Raw genomic sequence first — 21,879 nt, 5'->3', positions numbered from 1 at the left:
CATAACATTTCCTTTGTAATTTAAAAACTACACAACTGACACCATGAAAAATCATTATCGACGATCGCGAATCTGCTCATATCAATAACACATTACGAAAAGCTCTAAATATGTTTAAACAAAAATCAATTTCCTCTCAGTCCAGAGAAGGAAAACAAAGGCATCCTGTCAGGGATAAATGCGACCCGAAGGGAAGTAACTCATTTTGACCTGATGATTCAGGATGGTGTGTGTGTATGTATATGTGTGTCAGTGTGTGTGTGTGTGTGTGTGTGTGTGTGTAGAGATACTGAAAAGTACTTGACCGATTTTCATGAAATTTCACATGAGAGTTCCTGGGTATGATATCCCCAGATATTTTTATTTATTCAGTTTTCAATAAATGTCTTTGATGACGTCATATCCGGCTTTTTTGAGGCAGCGCGGCATCACTGTCACGCCCTCATCAGTTTTTCAATCAAATTGATTGAAATTTTGGTCAAGCAATCTTCGACGAAGTCCGGACTATAGCGGGATTAAATTTCAGCTCGGCAGCGTAAACATTAGTTAATTAGTTTGCTAATTAAAGTTGTCATTAATATCGAATTTGCACTAACAGATTTAAAAAATGATTGCATGGTATTCCCCAATTTCTCCTGAATTCAAAAATATATACATATGCCATGCTAACTCTAAAAATGTGCTCAGAATTACAGAAAATAGGTTAAGTAAGTACTGCGCGTTCGCACGCTGAGCGGAGACGAGCGTGACCCGTCTCGTTCTCTCACTGGTTTGCTTAGTCGAAACTATCTTGATATAGTCTCGGCGATGACTGTTTTATGGTGTTAATCTGTTACTTTGATGCCGACAGCGTGACTAAATGTTTTTATATCGCTTCACGCGACTTGTTTCTTTCTTTCACTGGTTAATCATTTTTGTCACCGTGAGTCACTGGTTGGCTAGTCTGTCAAAGCCGGTGTAACACGAGAAAATTACTCCCACGAGACTTTTTTACTCCGTAGTAAAGTAAATTTCGTACGAAAATTTTACTCCCTTTACAAAAACGTGACTCTACTCCCCCATAATACGAAAAAATAACTTCCTACGACAGGTGTGTTCCACGTCAACATTTCGGTCGAAAATGTTACTCCCCTGACGAATAAATAACGAATAAATTATTCCACCCTAACACGAGCAATTTACTGCCCACGCCAGGTGTACGCAACTTTTACTCCCCTGTCCCCTGTTAGTAGTTTTGGTGGTGGAAGGGGTGGAGGGAGGGTAGCGCGACATTTGTTTACGCGAGATAACATATTGGCATTATCCCTTCAGTCGCCCGCATCCCATTTTCGTGTACGAGATTTTCACTGTAAGTAAAAATTTGGAGTCAAAATTTCATGGAGGGAGTAATTTTTTCATACCTTGGGGAGTTCTTTTCTTGTACGAAAGGTGTACTCGGAGTAAGAAATTCGTACGAAATTTTTACTCTAGTGTATTTTTGTTTGTGGAGTAAAAATTTCGTGTTACACCGGTTACAAAGGCCTTCGAATTTTGGGTCAGTGTCAAGTGTCCACATTTTAGTGCAGAAAACTAGAATCATGACAAAAGACGGACACGCTAAAACATACACACGATGATCTGTCTTTCTCTCTCTCTCTCTCTCTCTCTCTCTCTCTCTGTCTCTCTCTCTCTCAGTCCCTCTCTCTGTGTCTCAGTCACACACACACACACACACACACACACACACACACACACACACACACACACACACACACACACACACCCTCTCTCTCTCTCCGTCTCCCCCTCTCTCAGTCTCTGTATGTCTCTCTCGGCTCTCTCTCACACACACACACACACACACACACACACACACACACACACACACACACACACACACACACACACACTAACAACGGTTCATTGCATTTGTCCCTTATTTACTTCTTTTCTTTAGTCACAATCGTGTCTTAGCTTTATGACATCAGCAGCGTCAAACCAGCAAATGCATTAATTGGTCGCTATGAACACACAAGGGTACAATTCATGTGGATCAGTCTTCGTTTTCTGTACAATCAAGATTTTCATTTCCAACCCGTACCGAGGAGAAAATTACTTTTTCCTCCATGTTTCATTCAGTTAAGCAAATTAAGAACACTAACAAATAAAAAATAAACGTTCTACCGTAAATATAATCAGTGTAAATTGATATTCGCATACAAGGTCACTGGTTCTTTGTGCCAACCTCAGCTGTAAAATCAAGAGGCAATGCCAATCCCAATATTTCTCATCAAAAAGCAACAGCAGAATGTATGAAAACAAACGAAATAAAATAAAACAAACAATTCAATTTCAAAAATGAATAAAATAAAATAAAATATTATGAAACAGAATAAAACACGTGTATTAAAAAAAGGTGAACTGTTTCTGTCTTAAAACAAACAGAAGAAAAGAAGAAAATACTTCCGCGATCTCAGCATTTAGTTTGTCTGGTAAAATGTTAGCTAACCTACTCATATTCACACACACACACACACACACACACACTGACACACACACACACACAAACACACACACATCCGCACACAAACACACTACCTCTTAACTTCCCAAATAGCTTTTTGTTCATCACAAATATTTGCAGCATAATCAGTCGTGAAGGTTTTAAGTGTGGATAGCAACAGACCAAGTGTAGTACAGGCTTAATGAAAATGTAGCTCATATTCAAACACTATATTGCTGTATCCACGCAGTTCCTCAGCAGTAGAAATGGAATGAAGGATAGAAGGAATAAAGCATAATGTACAATCAAATTCAGTCAGTAATTTTAATTACATTAAGGCCAAACAAAAATATATGTTGGTTTAGGGTAACGTGACGAAAAAGGGTAGTTCGGCTTTTTGTAAATTTTATTTTTTAATTTAAATTTTTTTTTATTTAGTCGATTGTAAAGGTTACTTCCCTTCGTCTCCGTATGGTTCGCAAAATGTGCCAAAAGTTGTTTGTTTTTTGAGAAATGAAAAAATAGCTTTAGGGTCGGCGGGACAAAAATAGGGTCGATCGGGTTACCCTAAACCAACATTTATTTTTATTTGGCCTAATGTTGCAAATATCGTACACTACACTGAACGTAATGACGTCAGTGTTACGGAACACTTTTGCTGTATTGGCTAACGCTTTAACAATCAGCCCATATGTCAGTTAATTAAACAAGAAAAACACTTAAAACTACACGATTGAGTAAAGGCTTACACGATCAATCTATGTCAGCGAATAAAAAAAAATGCACAAAAGGTTACTTTGAATGCAACGTCAGGGTCAGTAATTAATTACATGCACATTGTATAATACAATTTCAAAACACACTGAGAATCAGTTTGTCGCTTTACAATGGATTTCTGAGAAATTATCAGCAGACCGCAGAAAATGCTGTCAATGCTTCGTTTAAGTCTCCAAGGCAATACAATTTAAAGGAGTGCACAGAATAGTATCTTTGTACAATTGATTCACGTCAACTTTCGTTATAGGTTGTCAGGTCACCACTGATGTCACTTTAAAAGATCCAGATAACAATGAAAATGTACTCACCAAACACGAACAATAAAAACACGAATAATAAAAACACGAATAATAAAAACACGAATAATAGGACCGGTTTCGACGTATGTCTTTAACTTAAATTTACCAAACACTGGTAAAGTTAAGACATACTCCGAAACCGGTCCTATCATTTGTGTTTTTATTGTTCGTGTCTGGTGAGTACATTTTCATTGCTATCTTGTTCTTGTCACCTGCAGTCTCTTGTTCCTGTTCAGTTTATAAGATCTTTAGCAAAAACTCAGTGTTCTGCGCGTTCGCATGATACAAAAACTTTATCAGACTGCAGAAACATCGCCAATGAAACACAACATGTTAACTTAGTACAATTGATTAACGTCCGTTGTTAATCAACAACCGTGCTTGGTTGTGAGGTCGCCATTGATGTTAGGTTTCTAGGCTCTATGGTACTGTACAGTCTCTGGTTCTATTACGGAAACTGTTCAGCGTTGTTAGCATTAATTATACAGTTGATCAGGCTGCATGAACATCGTCGATGGAAGACAAATCCGTTATTATCAACAACCGTGCTTGGTTGTGAGGTCGCCATTGATGTTAGGTTTCTAGGCTCTATGTGAACTCTACGGTCTCTGGCTTTATTACGGGCGCGGGAACTGTTCAGCGATGTTAACATAATACAGTTGATCGGGCTGCATTGGCATCGTCGATGAAAGAACACCTGCAAAATTGTGCTGCCTTTGGCACAATCGTACGATCACATCTATTTGTGAAGTCAAAAGAAAGATTTACAGCGCAAATATTTCAATCTATAGTCTGGTATTACATACAATTGCTATAATAACATTGCATAAAATGTGATTCGGTCGCATTGGGTTTGTCGAGTTCAGGAGGGTACCTGCAGTTGTAATGAATGAAAGTTTGGGGTCTTTCTTTATTTGGTGTCTAACGTCGTTTTCAACCACGACGGTTATATCGCCACGGGGAAAGGGGGGAGATGGGATAGAGCCACTTGTCAATTGTTTCTTGTTCACAAAAGCACTAATCCAAAATTTGCTCCAGGGGCTTGCAACGTAGTACAATATATGACCTTACTGGGAGAATGCAAGTTTCCAGTACAAAGGACTTAACATTTCTTACACACTGCTTGACTAAAATCTTTACAAACATTGACTATATTCTATACAAGAAACACTTAACAAGGGTAAAAGGAGAAACAGAATCCGTTAGTCGCCTCTTACGACATGCTGGGGAGCATCGGGTAAATTCTTCCCCCTTAACCCGCGGGGGGATTGAGGAGGTGTAGCCAAGAGGGGGGAGGGGGTCAAATTATGATAAATACGTGCACGTACCAAAAGATCAAAATGGTAAACAAAGTGAATACTAAGTGTACGAACAGTCACGCACGACGCCCCCCCCCCCCCCCCCCTCCAAACTACCATCCCGCCCTGTCACTGTCTATGTTAAAGTAAGCTTAACTGAAATAAATTCAGTCGCGTTGTTTCATTTACATACGCATGACAACTCAAAACGAACAGTTTGGTTTACTTCGTTAGATTCAACGAAAATAATTATCACCAATAAGGGGAAAACCATGGAGTCATTAAATTCTTTCTCGAGTTGTAATTTGAAAAACACCGTTTTCTTTCAGTTCATTATGCACAATAAGTTTACACATATGTTCAGTGATCTGTGAAGTTTCCAGATGCTTCGGGGAGTATAGTCGAAATTCCCGTGTTTATCTATTACAATAGACACACCCATAGAAGGACTGCACACTCTTTTTGTCCATTAATTTTGTCGAAGAGCTGCAAGCACTGGTAAATGTGGATATAATACTGCCATTGATGGTACAACAGCAAGGATGAAAGTTGATAATGTTCCAGGTCAGGACAATCTGCCGGGAGACTATTGGTAGTTCCGACTTTTCTACACACAAAATGGTTTGAAGATCAAGAAAACCAACAGAAAATCATTTCTTCAACTAGGAATTTCTGATTTCCCGATGGGAACAGTTTCTTCCCTGCAAATGTCAGATAACCAAGGCAGTGAGCAAAAGAGATGTGTCGTTAAAATAAGTTCTCCTGTTCGGTTGCTTGCAGTAAAACAAGTGTTTGTCTTTTGAAATATAGACATTTCTTTCATGAGAATGTCCCTTTATCCGAGGTGCAAGATGACCATTCACAACAAGACAGAACAAAGTGTTAGAAACAATTCTCCGCTACAACGAAACTATGCCCTTTTGGGTTAATTTATGCTCCATGATTTACAGTTCGAATGGCAGAACTGGTCTTGCACGCAGCAGGTGCCACTGACGTAGTACAGTTGTCTTTATTACATCAAGTTTACGACGTCGCCTCAGTGCGGCAATGTGACAGAGTAACTGCAGTGCTGGACTTTGTTTTAAGATTATGGCCTTTAATCTTCATTCATAAAGGCAGACATTAACGGCTTCACGCTTTTTGGCTTTTGTTATGTCTGGTAGTTGGCTTCTCATGGTTTGTTCAAAGAGTTCGACCGTTGATCTTCGCTCATAAAGGCTCTTGCAGCTTCAGAAATCGTGCTCTTCGGCATGCATGATACCTGTGTCCAATGCATGATATGTGACCGAATTCGACAACACACTGCTTCAGGCTTTTGATGTGTTTGGTAGCTGGTTCCTCGCGGTTTGTTGCAAGATTTCAGCCGCCGGTCTCAGTTCAGAAATCGTCCTTTCCGGCGTATATGATCTTGAGATGGCAGTGTGGCATCCGGCAACACCTAGCTCCGGTCTTTTGAAGTGTTCTGTAGCTGGTACCTCATGGTACTTGTGTACACAGTATAGCGAGAGAATGAGCCGCGATGAAGGTCTTCATACAAGGAACTGCGCCCGCCCCAGAGGACTCGGGCGTCCAAGCCAAGAGTGGCTGCTGTCACGTGACTTCGTCCAAGCTCGATGGACGCTGTTGGCGCATGCCGCTCATTGGCCCGGTCACGCTGCAGTGACTTTGTCTTCAGAGCGTTGTGGAGCGCGGTTCCAGAATCTGAACTGCACACAAAATGGAATTTAGAATGTCAATGGGATTTCAATGGCACACCGCATGGTGCCAGCCATTGACCGACAGCGTCTTACATTAGATAGTAAATTACGACTTATTTTCTAACCATCACTTGTCTTTGTTTCACTCTTGTCCTTTACGCCGAAACGTATGCCGCCTAGCTCCCACCTCCACCTCCCACTTCTCTTCACCTTGGAGTGTCATCGAAAAAGTATTATCTCTACTTACAATGACACTTATTCAGTGAAAAAGTAGAAAGTGTTCCCTTCAATCAACCACCTTCCAAACGAGACGCTACTGAAGTTCTAAACACTCTCAGAATTTGGGAAGAAGGATGGAGCTGTAAAAATAAAATAAAAAAAGAATTGCTATTTCTGAATTACAATTTAGGTAACTAATTGTTAGAAATGATGAACTTACCTTGTCGGCGGGAAGATTTTGACACTTCCCTAAGATGACGTCATACCAAGTGACGTCATCGCGCCACGCGCCACCATCGCACGGGGAAGCCTGCCCTCTTGCAGCGACGAGAAAGACTGCGGATGGATCTGAGGTGACAGGACTCGCCACGCTTGCACACGCAGCTGTCGTGAAGGCAGGAACTATGACAGAGAAAACATAACCAAAGTAAGACTTTTTGGGATTGTTATTTTTCTTTCTCTTCAGAACTGAAACCATACAAGTGCGTTACTGGCTAGTTCATGAAAAGACTCAGACTTGCCCCATACTTGCAGTTCTTAAGCATCCTTCTTTATCTCCTAAATGCCTGTGTTATCGTTGTAGCTATCTATTGTTTTGTTTTTTGTTACACACCCCTCTCCCCACCCCCCTCCTCGCCTAAATCTCTCTAAAAAAAAAAAAAGAAATTCCTCCGAGGTAGGAAAAACACCCCCGTTGGTCAAAGAGAAATAACCATTCTCACTGCCACCAACTGAGAAGGTTATTTCCCTTTGACCATTAACATGTCCCTCTATAAGTCCTTGTAGAATCTTAATCCACCAATAACTCCCTAACCGTGTGTTTGACTGGTCCCAATTTTTGTAAGGACCGTCTCAGGAATGTATAGAACCTGTTCATCAAGTTTGGTGACGTTCATTCTTGAGATCTATATGCGAACACAAACACACACCCAAACAAACAAACACATCAAGCGAATCCTATACACACCCCTATACCGGGGGTGTAAAACTCCCCTGATGTAGGGCCGGTCTTGAACAGCATTAGAAGAGACGATAACCAACAACAACCAACCTGATGTAGGGCAAGATGTCGACCCTGGCAGAGCACGCTCGGAACTCCTCGTCAAAGAAGACTCCGCAGTATTCCTCCGCGCGAACGGCACCGGCACTTCCGGGCTTGCAGGCGGTGACGAGGTCTGAGGTCAAGGGACCTTTGGGCACGTGACACACGCCGCGCACGCGCCACGCCTCTAGAAACTCCGCCCCGCTGGTCACAGGGCTGCCTTCCTTGTCCTTCATGTCGTCCTTGGGATCCCCGTTGCTGTTCCCGCACAGTCCGCACAGCTTGTTCTTGTGGGCCTTGCTCACCGTCACCTGGTGCATTAACAACGATCGAAAGTGAAAAGAATATATGATCGAGGTGGTGAATTAAATCTGACGAATGGTTTATATAATCCTGAGGGGGGTAGGGATAATCCCTATTACATGAAAGGGATTGAGATAGGTCCATTTTATAGCAATACAGTCACTAGATTATAAAAAAAAACTTAAAAAAAAAACTTTTTTAAAAATCTTTGATATACAACATTATTACCAATTCTGTGCCCCATATGGCTTTTTGACCAATCAGGACGGATTCTAGGTGACCCTCTGAATGTTATAACGTTCAGGCAGGGACCCTTTTTGTTTATCACGCTAAAAATTAACAAGACAAAGTAAAAATGTAATTCAACAATATCAGCGTGATTAATTCTATTAAAGAATGACACTTCAAATGCTGTCAGATAATACTCTCTTTATCTAAAAAAAAATACCGAAAAGCGAGTTTTGTCGGTGGGTGCGTTACGGAACAGCAAGGCACCGCCCATCGTCTGAGTGTGAAATGCCGACCGCTCACTTGAAATCTAAATGATCAAAGTTCGAAAAATCAAGTGAAATTGCGTCACTCGCTTTACATCAAATGTATCTTTACGTCATTTCCGATCCGTCTGGAGTCGGTTCTAAATCTGTCGCTCTCTGTTCAACGAGAAAAAGCGAAGAAACCGAAACGCATGTTCAACATGGTTTATCTTGTGAGATTGTTGTGTGTCAAAGGCATTTGACCTGTGAATATTCATCACGTCAGGTGTGTTACTCTGATTGGCCGACTCAGGTCACGAGAATTCTTTGACTGACAGGCATAATCAGGTAGAAGCCCTCAAGTTCCCATTGCGGCTGTTCTGTCTATTCGCGGGGTCGCTTCCAAATTTCTTTTGGTCGAATTAAACGGTAATAAAACCGTTATTTCTAATATGCTGACTAGAAATAACTCATACTGTACGGAACGCGGATCGTATCAACTGATGCATCAAATTGATGCATCCAAAACCAAGAATTTGATGCATCATTTTCACATTGTGATGCATCGTTTGGATGATGCATCAGAATTTTCGGGTTTTTCCGGAAAGTGCCGGGCAAAAAGCAAAAATTGAACCGGAATACGAAGCGAAACGAACGTCGGAAAACGAAAGTTTGAGTCGAAGGTCAAGGGCGTCAAAACTTCGTGTGCACAGAAAACAAACCACAAGCAAAACAAAAAATGCCTTAAAATGCATAATGCCGTGACTTTGACTTGTTCCCTATTTAATGGTAAGTTGTACGTTTATTTTTGTTTTATCTAACCAATCTGTTTATATTCGTCAAAATGTCATTTCAAGTTTGTCCGTGCTCAGGCATTTCTTACGGAAAGACCGGAAATGAATGATCTTTCGCATGGATACAAAACCGAAAGTGATGCATCAAAATGATGCATCATTATCTAAAAGGATGCATCATTTTCGTATCGGATGCATCCGTTTTGGAAAATGATGCATCCTTTTTGAAAATGATGCATCCTTTTGTGAAAATGATGCATCAAATTGTGAAAATGATGCATCAAATCTTGGTTTTGGATGCATCAATTTGATGCATCAGTTGATACGATCCGCGTTCCGTAATACTGAAACGTCGACCGATCAAAATATGATCTATTAACCTTCATCTACTCCTGACTTATAAAAAGCAACATAATGTATCACTAACCTCCAGACGACTCCGTCCGTCCCAAGCGACCTTGACCCCTAGCTGGCGATAGGCGTTGACGATGACGCTGTTTCCGAGCCGCTGCAGTGCAAACTGAGAAGGGGTGACGTAAGGCAAGCTCACGCGCTTCCGGTTGACCCTGGCCTTCAAATTCCTGTGCAAAGTGATGACCTGGTTGCCAATGCCAACCGTGACGAGCTCCGTCCAGAATTCCTCACTCGTCCTCGGGCTGTTCCGGACCTTGACGAAGAAGGTGTTGTTGCTGCAGTCACGTGACAGGTGGTAGCGGCACGCGCCGTGCGCGTGGAACATGTGACCGTCGAAGGTGGTGTGGTAGGAGTCGCTGGTGAAGGAGCACACTGCGTCGTCTGAAAAAAAGTGTTTAGGTTTTTTTTAGTTAAAGAATAATGAAGTGTACATAATACGTAGACAAACATGTAGATGTCTTTTGTGGTTTTGAACTCCGTACGATCGCTATTCATCGGTACAATAGGGTGTTCTGAATTGAAACAATGATAATTCATACAATTTCCGTTTGTTGTTTCTCTGTCTATTGATCCAGACTGTCGTTGTAAACAACTTGCGGCCAGCATGATTGGTTAATACAACATGAACAACATTGTGCATATTCCACTTCTGAGTTCTCTCTCTCTCTCTCTCTCTCTCTCTCTCTCTCTCTCTCTCTCTCTCTCTCTCTCTCTCTCTCTCTCTCTCACTCTCTGTGTCTCAGTCTCTCTGTGTCTCAGTCTCTCTCTCTCTCTCTCTCTCTCTCTCTCTCTCTCTCTCTCTCTCTCTCTTTCCTTGAGGGTATTTCTATTTTGAGGACTAAAGCCATAACATATTTAGTAAAGAGAATGCCACTGTCACCAGAAACAACAAATACTGCAGCAGAAATAACAACAACAACGACACAATCATATCACAAGACCACCATCATCACCAAGAAGTCGTTAACAAATAAATGATAAGACAAAAAAGAAGAAATGTGGCGCAAATGAATGGAGCTTACCTGTAACACAGCGCGGACAGCATGAATCTGGCAGCAGCTTCAAGGTTTGACCCTGGACAATAGAATTACGCTTTAATTGTAAATATTGTTCTCTCAAATGAGGCTTTCCGTCTACCGATCTGGGTCATTCATGGGCGACTGAACACATTCTTGACAATCACACAATAAAGCACTGCCGAACTGATTTAATTTGTTTTTAACGTCATGAGTTGCAGAGAGAGAGAGAGAGAGAGAGAGAGAGAGAGAGAGAGAGAGAGAGAGAGAGAGAAAGAGAGAGAGAGAGAGAGAGAGAGAGAGAGAGAGAGAGAGAGAGAGAGAGAGAGAGAGAGAGAGAGAGACTCCGCGTCCCGCAACAGGTATGCCCATTAACTAATACGTTTACATGTACATGTACCACCAAATACACAACCGAGATGATAGACAAAATAAGCACACATAAACCTATTGACACACAAATAAAGCACATACAACCAAAAACAGAGACACTCAACAAACCTTTGGACAGAGGACAGATTCAGCGCATGTCTGACGAGAACAGTAGACGACTCCATTGTTACAGCGGCACTGCTGGCACCTCGCTTTGTCCGTCCAGTACTGGCCAGCCTGAATAAACAACATTATTACCAATTCAGTGCCCCATATGGCTTTTTGACCAATCAGGACGGATTCTAGGTGACCCTCTAAATGTTATAACGTTCAGGCAGGGACCCTTTTTGTTTATGAAGCTAAAAATGAACAAGACAAAGTAAAAATTTAAATCAGCAATATCAGTGTGATTTATTCTAAAGAATGACACTTCAAATGCTGTCAGATAATACTCTCTTTATCTAAAAAAAATACCGAAAAGCGAGTTTTGTCGGTGGGTGCTTTACGGAACAGCGAGGCACCGCCCACCCTCTGAGTGTGCAATGCCGACTCCCTCACTTGAAATCTAAATTATCAAAGTTCGGAAAATCAAGTGAAATTGGGTGACTCGCTTTACGTCAAATGTATCTTTACGTCATTTCCGATCCGTCTGGAGTCGGTTCTAAATCTGTCGCTCTCTGTTCAACAAGAAAAAGCGAAGCAACCGAAACGCATGTTCAACATGGTTTGTTGTGTGTCAAACGCATGTGACCTGTGAATATTCATCACGTAAGGTGTGTTACTCTGATTGGCTGACCCAGGTCACGAGAATTCTTTGACTGACAGGCATAATCAGGTAGGAGCGCTCCAGTTCCCATTGCGGCTGTTTTGTCTAATTCGCGGGGTCGCTTCGAAATTTCTTTTGGTCGAATTAAACGGTAATAAAACCGTTATTTCTAATATGCTGACTGTTAGCAAATGACTAACAGACATGTCTCACAAACGATATCAGCATTCGCCTAAAAGGCTCATGCTTGATATATTTTTTTTCGACATGTCTGTTATCATTTGCTAACAGTCAGCACATTAGAAATAACTCATATCATCATCAGCGTCATCATCAATATAACAGTCATTTCATGCATCCCTCCAAGGGGTACTACCATCACTGTCACTTCAGTCAGAATAAACAACGTCCCCGCTGTAACCGCTATCACACTCATTTCGTTAACATTGGCACTTTTATCAGTCAATAAGGTGTGTGCGTGTTTAGATGTAGGCCTAATCAGCCATCTAGCCTACACTTATGGCAGAATGACCGAGATGTTTTAGGTGCCACAGTGGTGACATGGGGGTGGGATATGGATACCGTCTCTGGGTCTGCGCAGAAAGTTGACCCGCGTCCGTCTCGGCCCGGATTCGAACCATAAAACACATACCTGATAGGTCTTGTTGTTGTACACACAGTCACGCTGCTCCTTGCACTTCGGGCAGCACGAGCCGCGCTCGAACACCTGCTCTGTGACGTCACAAGGGGGTGGGGGGCACGTCTCCCGCTGACAGTGCACCGTTCCTCCCTGCAAAACAAGGTCTAGATTCAGAATTCTTTTCTCCCCCGAAAGCGGCGTATGGCAGCCTGAATGGCGGGGTTAAAAACGGTCATACACGTAAAAACTCACTCGTGCTAAAACATGAGTGAACGTGGGAGTTTCAGCCTATGAACGAAGAAGAAGAAGAAAAGGATTCTTTTCGTTCTCACAGACGTACAAACACTCAATTGTGATGCAAAACAAGGTCACTTTCACAAAACAATGACAACATTGGCATCAATCAAACATAATTTTTTTTAACATAGAAAGTACACAGAAGAAAACATATCAGCCAATACAATTCAGCTTCTCGTTACAAAGTAAACCCGGAAGCGGAAATGACGTACCCAACACGTGCATGACGTACAAGGGTCGGGTTTGAGAATGGTGCCCTGCGAGAAGACACGCTTGGCGAAAAAACAGGAAGTGGGTAGGTTGAAGATTTTCCGTTGACCTGTAATGCAAACAGAAAATACATCATAGTTAGGAAATATGTGACAGGGCGAACTGTGCCTGTCCTGTTTCTTGCTGCCCTGTGCAATCTGATGGTGTGTGTAGTCACCGCGGAACTGGTGTGTAGTGCTGTGTTGGTGATTTCAGTAAAGTGTCCGTGAGTGATAGTCCAGTCCCTAACACATCTCATCATAACATCAAATCATCATCGATTAGAGTTCCATCTTTTTAGAACCTGGTCACAAATCGGCTGATCAGTAATCGATTTTATTTTCTCTTCGTTCCTCGAATCTGGTTACACATACAGGGAGTTATAATGCACAGTCACAAACATTCAAGTTGTTTCTCAGTCCTGCTGGTTTTGTTTCCACACGACTCGTGTAAAAACATGAGTGAACGTGGGCGTTTTAGCCCATGAACGAAGAAGAAGAAGAAGGAACTTTTGATTTGGCTTACCTTTACACTTGGGACACCTTGCTCCTTTAGGTTTGTACATGGCATCATCCGGGCAGTTCAGCACTGGGCAGGGGCGATAAGAACACATCACATGGTCACCCTGTTGAAGGGAGATAATTATGAAAGATGTGTACACAAATATTTTTAATTTCCAGTAACAAACTAGATGGATCAACCAATACGACTGTCATTCATTCAGTAATTTATTCAGTCATCAGATTATTATAGTCGCTTGCTCACTCAGTCAAGCTGGCAACAAAAATAACTTTGCTGTCGACAAACCAATTTCTACCACGCCAAGAAGTAAATATCCAGATTACCCCTGTTGGTGCTCCGAAATTTCTCCGAAATTTGTTTTGTTTAAATACGCACTTTGTTATCTAATTCCTTCGATTTATAATTGGTATGACTACATCGTCTGTTCGTACCGTGGGGAGGGAGGGGGGGAGACAGTGAAAGATGTAAGCTGGGGAGGGGGGGCTGTTATTTTGTCTTCCGTTTGCTTGTTTGAGTTTTAAGGATTACCGTCTCACCCCTTCCGGCCAGTTCGAATGGAGTTAGCGCAAGGAGACAAAACTTGTTGTTTCTTCTTGCCTTTGAAGAGTTTTGATGACGAACATAATTGTCAGCCTACCTTACATGTACACGTGACATCTGGATCGGAGCGGAGTTGAAAAGTCTCTCCGTTCAAACGGTCCACACCTTCAACGAAGCAGTCTGGAAAAAAGCAAGACTTTGTTTTAGTTTCAGAAAAGAATCATGAAAGTAGAGTGATTTTTGTATTGGATTGGGCCACGTAAAATAACCTATAACTTAAGATCTTCTCCGAAGAGTCTGCTTATAATTGTTCTATGACACTTAATTCAAATAAAATATTCTTTAAAGACTGTCTTTAATTGTGCCCGAAGTCGACTTCATAAAGTCTTTTTTTTATCAAAAATGCGGTGCTTACGCTTGGTACAGCCAGCTTTGCTAAACTTGGAGAAGTAAACTTCGCCCAATAGACGATTTTCGGTAATAACTATGTCAGGTTCGTATGGGTTGTGAAGGAGTGACTGCCATTGCTTTTTCTCTGACAAATAAATTCACACGTGCTCCTGTCCACGTGTTTCCGACACACCCCTCGCTAGTGATTGGCCCCTCCAATCTTTGTCCGACACACCCCTCGCTAGTGATTGGCCCCTCCAATCTTTGTCCGAGTAAAAGCAAGGATGTTCACTCTTTGACATCCCATACAAACGGCAGAGTTATTTTCGGAATTCGTCTATTGATTTGAGGTTTTAAACCAAAGATTAATGAAACGTGTGAGATTATTTAAGTGTGAAGATGAATATCACACGGTGGGGCTAGATCGGGACACCGTCAAAAAGCATATAGCAAACATGGTAAACGTGTGTCTCGCTGACACTGATCTGACCCAGTCCGCCCGAATCGCACTCAACACAGCTACGTAACGATTCAGTTCAGTTTTAAAACTATGCGTAACACTAACAGGAAGCAAGGCGAGGGTGTCCAATCAGATAAAGAGCTTATTTCGTCAAAGCTGTCAGCTTTGCTATTTTTAAAAGCTGGGAATATTTCGTTTAGAAAACAACCTATTTTCAAACCTAATGAAGAAACAGTACCCCCCAACCCCCACCCACCCGATCCATACAGACTATTTAAACTGACCTATAGATATTGTACCAATCTCTCCGTAATACCCCCCCCCCCCCCCCCCTCTCTGAATCTCTCTCTCTCCGGCTCCCCCACCCCTGTGTCCCACTGTTTCTCTGCACCCCTCTCTCACTGTTCCCCTCTGTCTCTAACCTCCCCCACCCCCCACCCCCGCTCTCTCTGCCCCCCCCCCCTCCAATCGCTTTCTCTGTTTTCACACATCTCTCTGTGTGTCTATCTCTCTCTGCCCACCCACCCCCTCTCTCTCTCTCTCTCTCCGCCCCCCCCCCCCATCTCTCTCTCTCTCTGTCCCCTCTTTCTCCCCCCCCTCCCTCTCTGTCTCCCCTCCTCCCTCTCTCTCTCTCTCTCTCTCTCTCTCTCTCTCTCTCTCTGGAATACTGACCAGAACAGGAGGGACAGCACTCTCCAGGCAGATGGATCGGCTCATCACAGGTCACGTGACACTTCTCAGCCGAACGCGTCACCACCCCAGCCTGAAATAGATCAAATTCGACATTCTTTTTTTTTAATTTGAAAGAAAATATGTATAGTGGTTTTGGCTCCAGAAAGCGAATGTAGTTGTACATTTAATTTTTTTTTTAATAAGATATACATTTATTGTGGTTTTGGCTCCAGAAAAAGAAGAAACCAAACCGAAAATACGAATACCATAATTCATGTGAAAGGCAGACAGACAGAGATGAAGGTGCTTGAAAAGAGATTAAGTATTGAGATTGATGGAATTGTTGTAATATATAGATCTGTGATATACCCGAGGTGCATGCCGTGGTTACTTGGAAGTTGTTTGAGGAGAGAGATTGAAGATCGAGATTGACGAGATTGTTGCATGCATCTCAGTCATTCTTTGGTAATGGTGACAATATGTGGGAAATGCAGCCAAATTTTAAAAAGTGCATTGTTAGCTCTAATTTGACTTTTCTGAAAGAACAAAGTGTACAGAATGCAAAGAAAACGAGAGTAAATCAGTACCTCTATCTGCTTGGAAGATACAAGCTCTTTTTACATTTAGTCAAGTTTTGACTAAATGTTTTAACGTAGAGGGGGAATCGAGACGAGGGTATGGTGTATGTGCGTGTGTCTGTGTGTGTGTCTGTGTGTGTGTCTGTGTGTGTGTGTAGAGCGATTCAGACTAAACTACTGGACCGATCTTTATGAAATTTGACATGAGAGTTCCTGGGTATGAAATCCCCGAACATTTTTTTCATTTTTTTGATAAATGTCTTTGATGACGTCATATCCGGCTTTTCGTGAAAGTTGAGGCGGCACTGTCACGCCCTCATTTTTCAACCAAATTGGTTGAAATTTTGGTCAAGTAATCTTCGACGAAGCCCGGGGTTCGGTATTGCATTTCAGCTTGGTGGCTTAAAAATTAATTTATGACTTTGGTCATTAAAAATCGGAAAATTGTAAAAAAAAATAAAAATTTATAAAACGATCCAAATTTACGTTTATCTTATTCTCCATCATTTGCTGATTCCAAAAACATATAAATATGTTATATTCGGATTAAAAACAAGCTCTGAAAATTAAATATATAAAAATTATTATCAAAATTTTTTTTTCGAAATCAATTTAAAAACACTTTCATCTTATTCCTTGTCGGTTCCTGATTCCAAAAACATATAGATATGATATGTTTGGATTAAAAACACGCTCAGAAAGTTAAAACAAAGAGAGGTACAGAAAAGCGTGCTATCCTTCTTAGCGCAACTACTACCCCGCTCTTCTTGTCAATTTCACTGCCTTTGCCATGAGCGGTGGACTGACGATGCTACGAGTATACGGTCTTGCTGAAAAAGGGCAGCTACTTGACTAAATATTGTATTTTCGCCTTACGCGACTTGTTACATTTAGTCAAGTTTTGACTAAATGTTTTAACATAGAGGGGGAATCGAGACGAGGGTCGTGGTGTATGTGTGTGTGTGTGTGTGTGTGTGTGTGTGTGTGTGTGTGTGTGTGTGTGTGTGTGTGTGTGTGTGTGTGTGTGTGTGTGTGTATGTGTGTGTGTGTGTGTCTGTCTGTCTGTCTGTGTGAGTGTGTGTGTAGAGCGATTCAGACTAAACTACTGGACCGATCTTTATGAAATTTTACATGAGAGTTCCTGGGAATGATATCCCCGGACGTTTTTTTCTTTTTTTTCGATAAATGTCTTTGATGACGTCATATCCGGCTTTTTGTAAAAGTTGAGGCGGCACTGTCACACCTTCATTTTTCAATCAAATTGATTGAAATTTTGGCCAAGCAATCTTCGACGAAGGTCGGACTTCGGTATTGCATTTCAGCTTGGTGGCTTAAAAATTAAATTATGACTTTGGTCATTAAAAATCTGAAAATTGTAAACGATCCAAATTTACGTTCATCTTATTCTTCATCATTTCCTGATTCCAAAAACATATAAATATGTTATATTTGGATTAAAAACAAGCTCTGAAAATTAAAAATATAAAAATTATGATCAAAATTAAATTTTGGAAATCAATTTAAAAACACTTTCATCTTATTCCTTGTCGGTTCCTGATTCCAAAAACATATAGATATGATATGTTTGGATTAAAAACACGCTCAGAAAGTTAAAACGAAGAGAGGTACAGTAAAGCGTGCTATGAAGCACAGCGCAACCGCTACCGCGCCAAACAGGCTCGTCACTTTCACTGCCTTTTGCACTAGCGGCGGACTACGTTCAGTTTCATTCTGTGAGTTCCACAGCTTGACTAAATGTAGTAATTTCGCCTTACGCGACTTGTTTTTTTAATCGTTTGTAGTGCATGCTTACTGACCTCGCAGTGAAACAACTGACACTGGTCAGAAGAATCCGTCCAGGTGGCACCGCTCGGGTATTGTGTCCCGTTGTGATTACAGCCTGAAAAAAACCCACAAGTTTATAATACTTAAGAACATCCTGTAACATTAATTTCGTAACGGACGCTAATTAATTAATGAAGCATGCCTTTTAAGTACTTCATATGTCCGGCAGTGTCGAAAAGTTCTTTTTTTTTAAGTCGTTTCAAGTTTCTGTAGTTTTTTTCTTTCATAAATGAGTTCACATTCACTCCAGATTTAGACGTGTCTGTGTATACAGAGAGGGTGGACTATCACCTTCAATTCAATTTAAGACCGTAAATAAATTCTTGATTCTGCACGGCAAAGAAATTGACGTGCACGCATTCGAAAAAAAAAGGTCTGTCAAATTCACAGCCAATAATGTCCCAGCCAATAAAGCGAAAATGCTGAACAAAGGACAAATTAAAAGGTTCAGATGTGGTTTTTGTTATCACTTCGCATTCAGCCTCACTGTGCTCATGTTCATCTTTTGGTGGATAAATTAATGAATGTGCCCATTTCCTGTCAATCTGAGCTCGAGGGCATGCACAAAAGCGAAATGGAAACATGTTTATTCATGTTACGAAAACACCCGTCAAATCAAGAAGGCACGTCATTTACATACGATTAAAGTACACAATACTAAAATAACATCTTGCGTAAAACTTTTCAGAGCATACAGGGCAGAGAGAGAGAGAGAGAGAGAGAGAGAGAGAGAGAGAGAGAGAGAGAGAGAGAGAGAGAGAGAGAGAGAGAGAGACAGAGAGATAGAGGGACAGAGACAGAGAGAGACAGAGAGAGAGAGAGAGAGAGAGAGAGAATGACAGACAGACAGACAGAGACAGGCACACAGACAGACAGACAGACAGACAGAGATAGAGAGACATACAGAGAGAGAGAGACAGAGAGAGAGAGAGAGACAGAGAGAGAGAGAGACAGAGAGAGAGAGAGACAGAGAGAGAGACAGAGAGAGAGAGAGAGAGAGAGAGAGAGAGAGAGAGAGAGAGAGAGAGAGAGAATGACAGACAGACAGACAGAGACAGGCACACAGACAGACAGACAGACAGACAGAGAGAGGGGGACAGAGAGAGACTCAGAGAGAGAGAGAGACAGACAGACAGGCAGGCAGGCAGGCAGACAGGCAAACAGACAGGTTTTTGCCTACGCCTGTGTAAAGGACATGTTGAAAGTATGAGATCATTTGACAGTTACCTTTGCAGGCCTCACAGCAACTGTCCTGGGGCTTCTCGTGCAGAATGGCGTGACAGCCATCCATGTTGCTGCAGCTATGACGTTGGCAATCCACGTTTCCGCTCTGACGTCATCACAAACATGAACATCTTGTTATTAATCAATATCAATACAGCAACTAAAAGAGTCTTAAAAGGGGGTTTATACCGTACACATTTTCAGATGGTTATCAAAGATATTTACGTATCGTAAAGAAAATGGTTTTTTTTCTTCTGTTCTGTCATCTGTCTTCTTCTTTTTTTCTGATTTTTGTGCCTGAGGAACCCGCCAGTTGTCGAAACGTCGCTCGTATTTTGTCCGTATTCTTCATTTAAACGTGAGTAGTCTTTTTATTTATCGCTCTCACGCGCAGTCACCATTGTTATTCTGAACCATAAAGGGTGAAACGACATTTGAACAGAGTTTGAGTGAATTGAATAACTCACCCGACAAAAACAGTCGATGCAAGCGTCATCGGTGATCCCCGGAATGATGATGGTCGCACCCTCTTCCTGGCACCGCTTGTCACTGCCTGCAATTTCATTTCAGTTCATTTAATTTACTATATTATCCCAATGTTGGGAAATGCGGATCGCTTCCTCCCAGTAGAAAGCTAGCAGCAACAGAGTCGTGCTACCCTACTCTCTCTCTCTCGCCTACACTTATGGTCGAATGACCGAGGTCTTTTACGTGCCACAGTGGTGACACGGGAGTGGGACATGGATACCGTCTCTGGGTCTGCACATAAAGTTGACCCGTGTCCGTCCCTGCCGGGATTCGAACCTCAGATCACAAGTCCAGTGCTCTACGCCCCTCCACTGAATGCATGCACTCTAAACTGAAGTGCCCCACAGTTGAACACACTGTGTGTAAGCATTTGTAAACACTGTGTGGAATACCACAGCAAAACCCCCATTTTAAGACCTTTTTTGTTTGTTTGTTTGTTTGCTTAACGCCCAGCCGACCACGAAGGGCCATATCAGGGCGGTGCTGCTTTGACATATAACGTGCGCCACACACAAGACAGAAGTCGCAGCACAGTCACATTATTCGGACACCGGACCAACCAGTCCTAGCACTAACCACATAATGCCAGACGCCAGGCGGAGCAGCCACTAGATTGCCAATTTTAAAGTCTTAGGTATGACCCGGCCGGGGTTCGAACCCACGACCTCCCGATCACGGGGCGGACGCCTTACCACTAGGCCAACCGTGCCTTTTAAGACCTTCATAAATCTAAGAAAATAAGGGTTTTAAAAAGGGGGGGGCGGGGGAGTCTTAAAAAAGGGGGTACATTTTTAGAGGTATTGAACAGAAAGTTTGAAAAAATGAAGTCTTAAGAGGGAGGGAGTCTTATATCGGGCCGGGGGTCTTAAAAGGGGGTTCCACTGTATCAAATTATACTTGCAAAAGCAGCACCCATTGTAAACACTATTTTGTGTTTACCATGCGACCTACATTTGTCAGTAGAGTTATAATTATTGTATGTCGCACAATGTTCACAACTGGTTAGAAAAAAGTGTGTTTACCATGCGACCTACATTTGTCAGTAGAGTTATATAGTATGTCGCACAATGTTCACAACTGGTTAGAAAAAAGTGTGTTTACCATGCGACCTACATTTGTCAGTAGAGTTATATAGTATGTCGCACAATGTTCACAACTGGTTAGAAAAAAATGTGTTCAAAAGTGGAACACTCCATGTTACAGTGTGGATCATGACGTAACGGCACTCTCTACAATAGGCCATTTTAAGAAATAACTCTGTTTGGTTTGTAAGTGGTGTGAAAGAGTGAAGTATCTTACTTTCATTGAGGCAAACTGTCCACACGTGCTCCTTGTCCACGTGTTTCAGACACACCCCTCGCTAATGACTGGCCTATAATGTCACGTGGGAAAGTTTGCCTCAATAAAAGCAAGAGTATTTACTCTTTCACAACCCATACAAACCCGACAGAGTTATTTCCGAACATCGCCTGTTAGCTCCGTGTGAGGTTCCGCGTCCCACTGAATGAATCTCAACATTTCATGAACATGCAAAACATGAATAAAACATTGTTTAAACCAAATGTTAACTTCTTTCTGTACGTATCGTGTTACACTTAGCTGGAAATGTGTGTGTGTGTGTGTGTGTGTCAGTGTGTGTGTGTGCCTTGCCTGCCTGCGTACTTTCGTTTGCGTTCGTGCGTGTGTGTGTGTGTGTGTGTGTGTGTGTGTGTGTGTGTGTGTGTGTGTGTGTGTGTGTGTGTGTGTGTGTGTGTATGTTAGTGTATGTGTGTGTGTCCGCGAAAGAGAGAGACAGAGACAGAGAGAAGAAGAACAACTGCGTGCTAGGATAGGCGCGTGAGTTTGTTTTCGAGCTCATGTGTGTGCTTGTGTAAGTGTAACAATAAAACAAAACACCTACTTACCTTCCAATAATTTGGCACGGGCGAAGAAAAGTAAAGACAGACACACGACAGCTCCAATCAGCATGATGTTTTGAAATC

Source organism: Littorina saxatilis, linkage group LG10 (assembly GCF_037325665.1).
Source record: "Littorina saxatilis isolate snail1 linkage group LG10, US_GU_Lsax_2.0, whole genome shotgun sequence".
NCBI classification, from domain to species: Eukaryota; Metazoa; Mollusca; class Gastropoda; order Littorinimorpha; family Littorinidae; genus Littorina; species Littorina saxatilis.
This window is presented reverse-complemented; position numbering follows the sequence as displayed.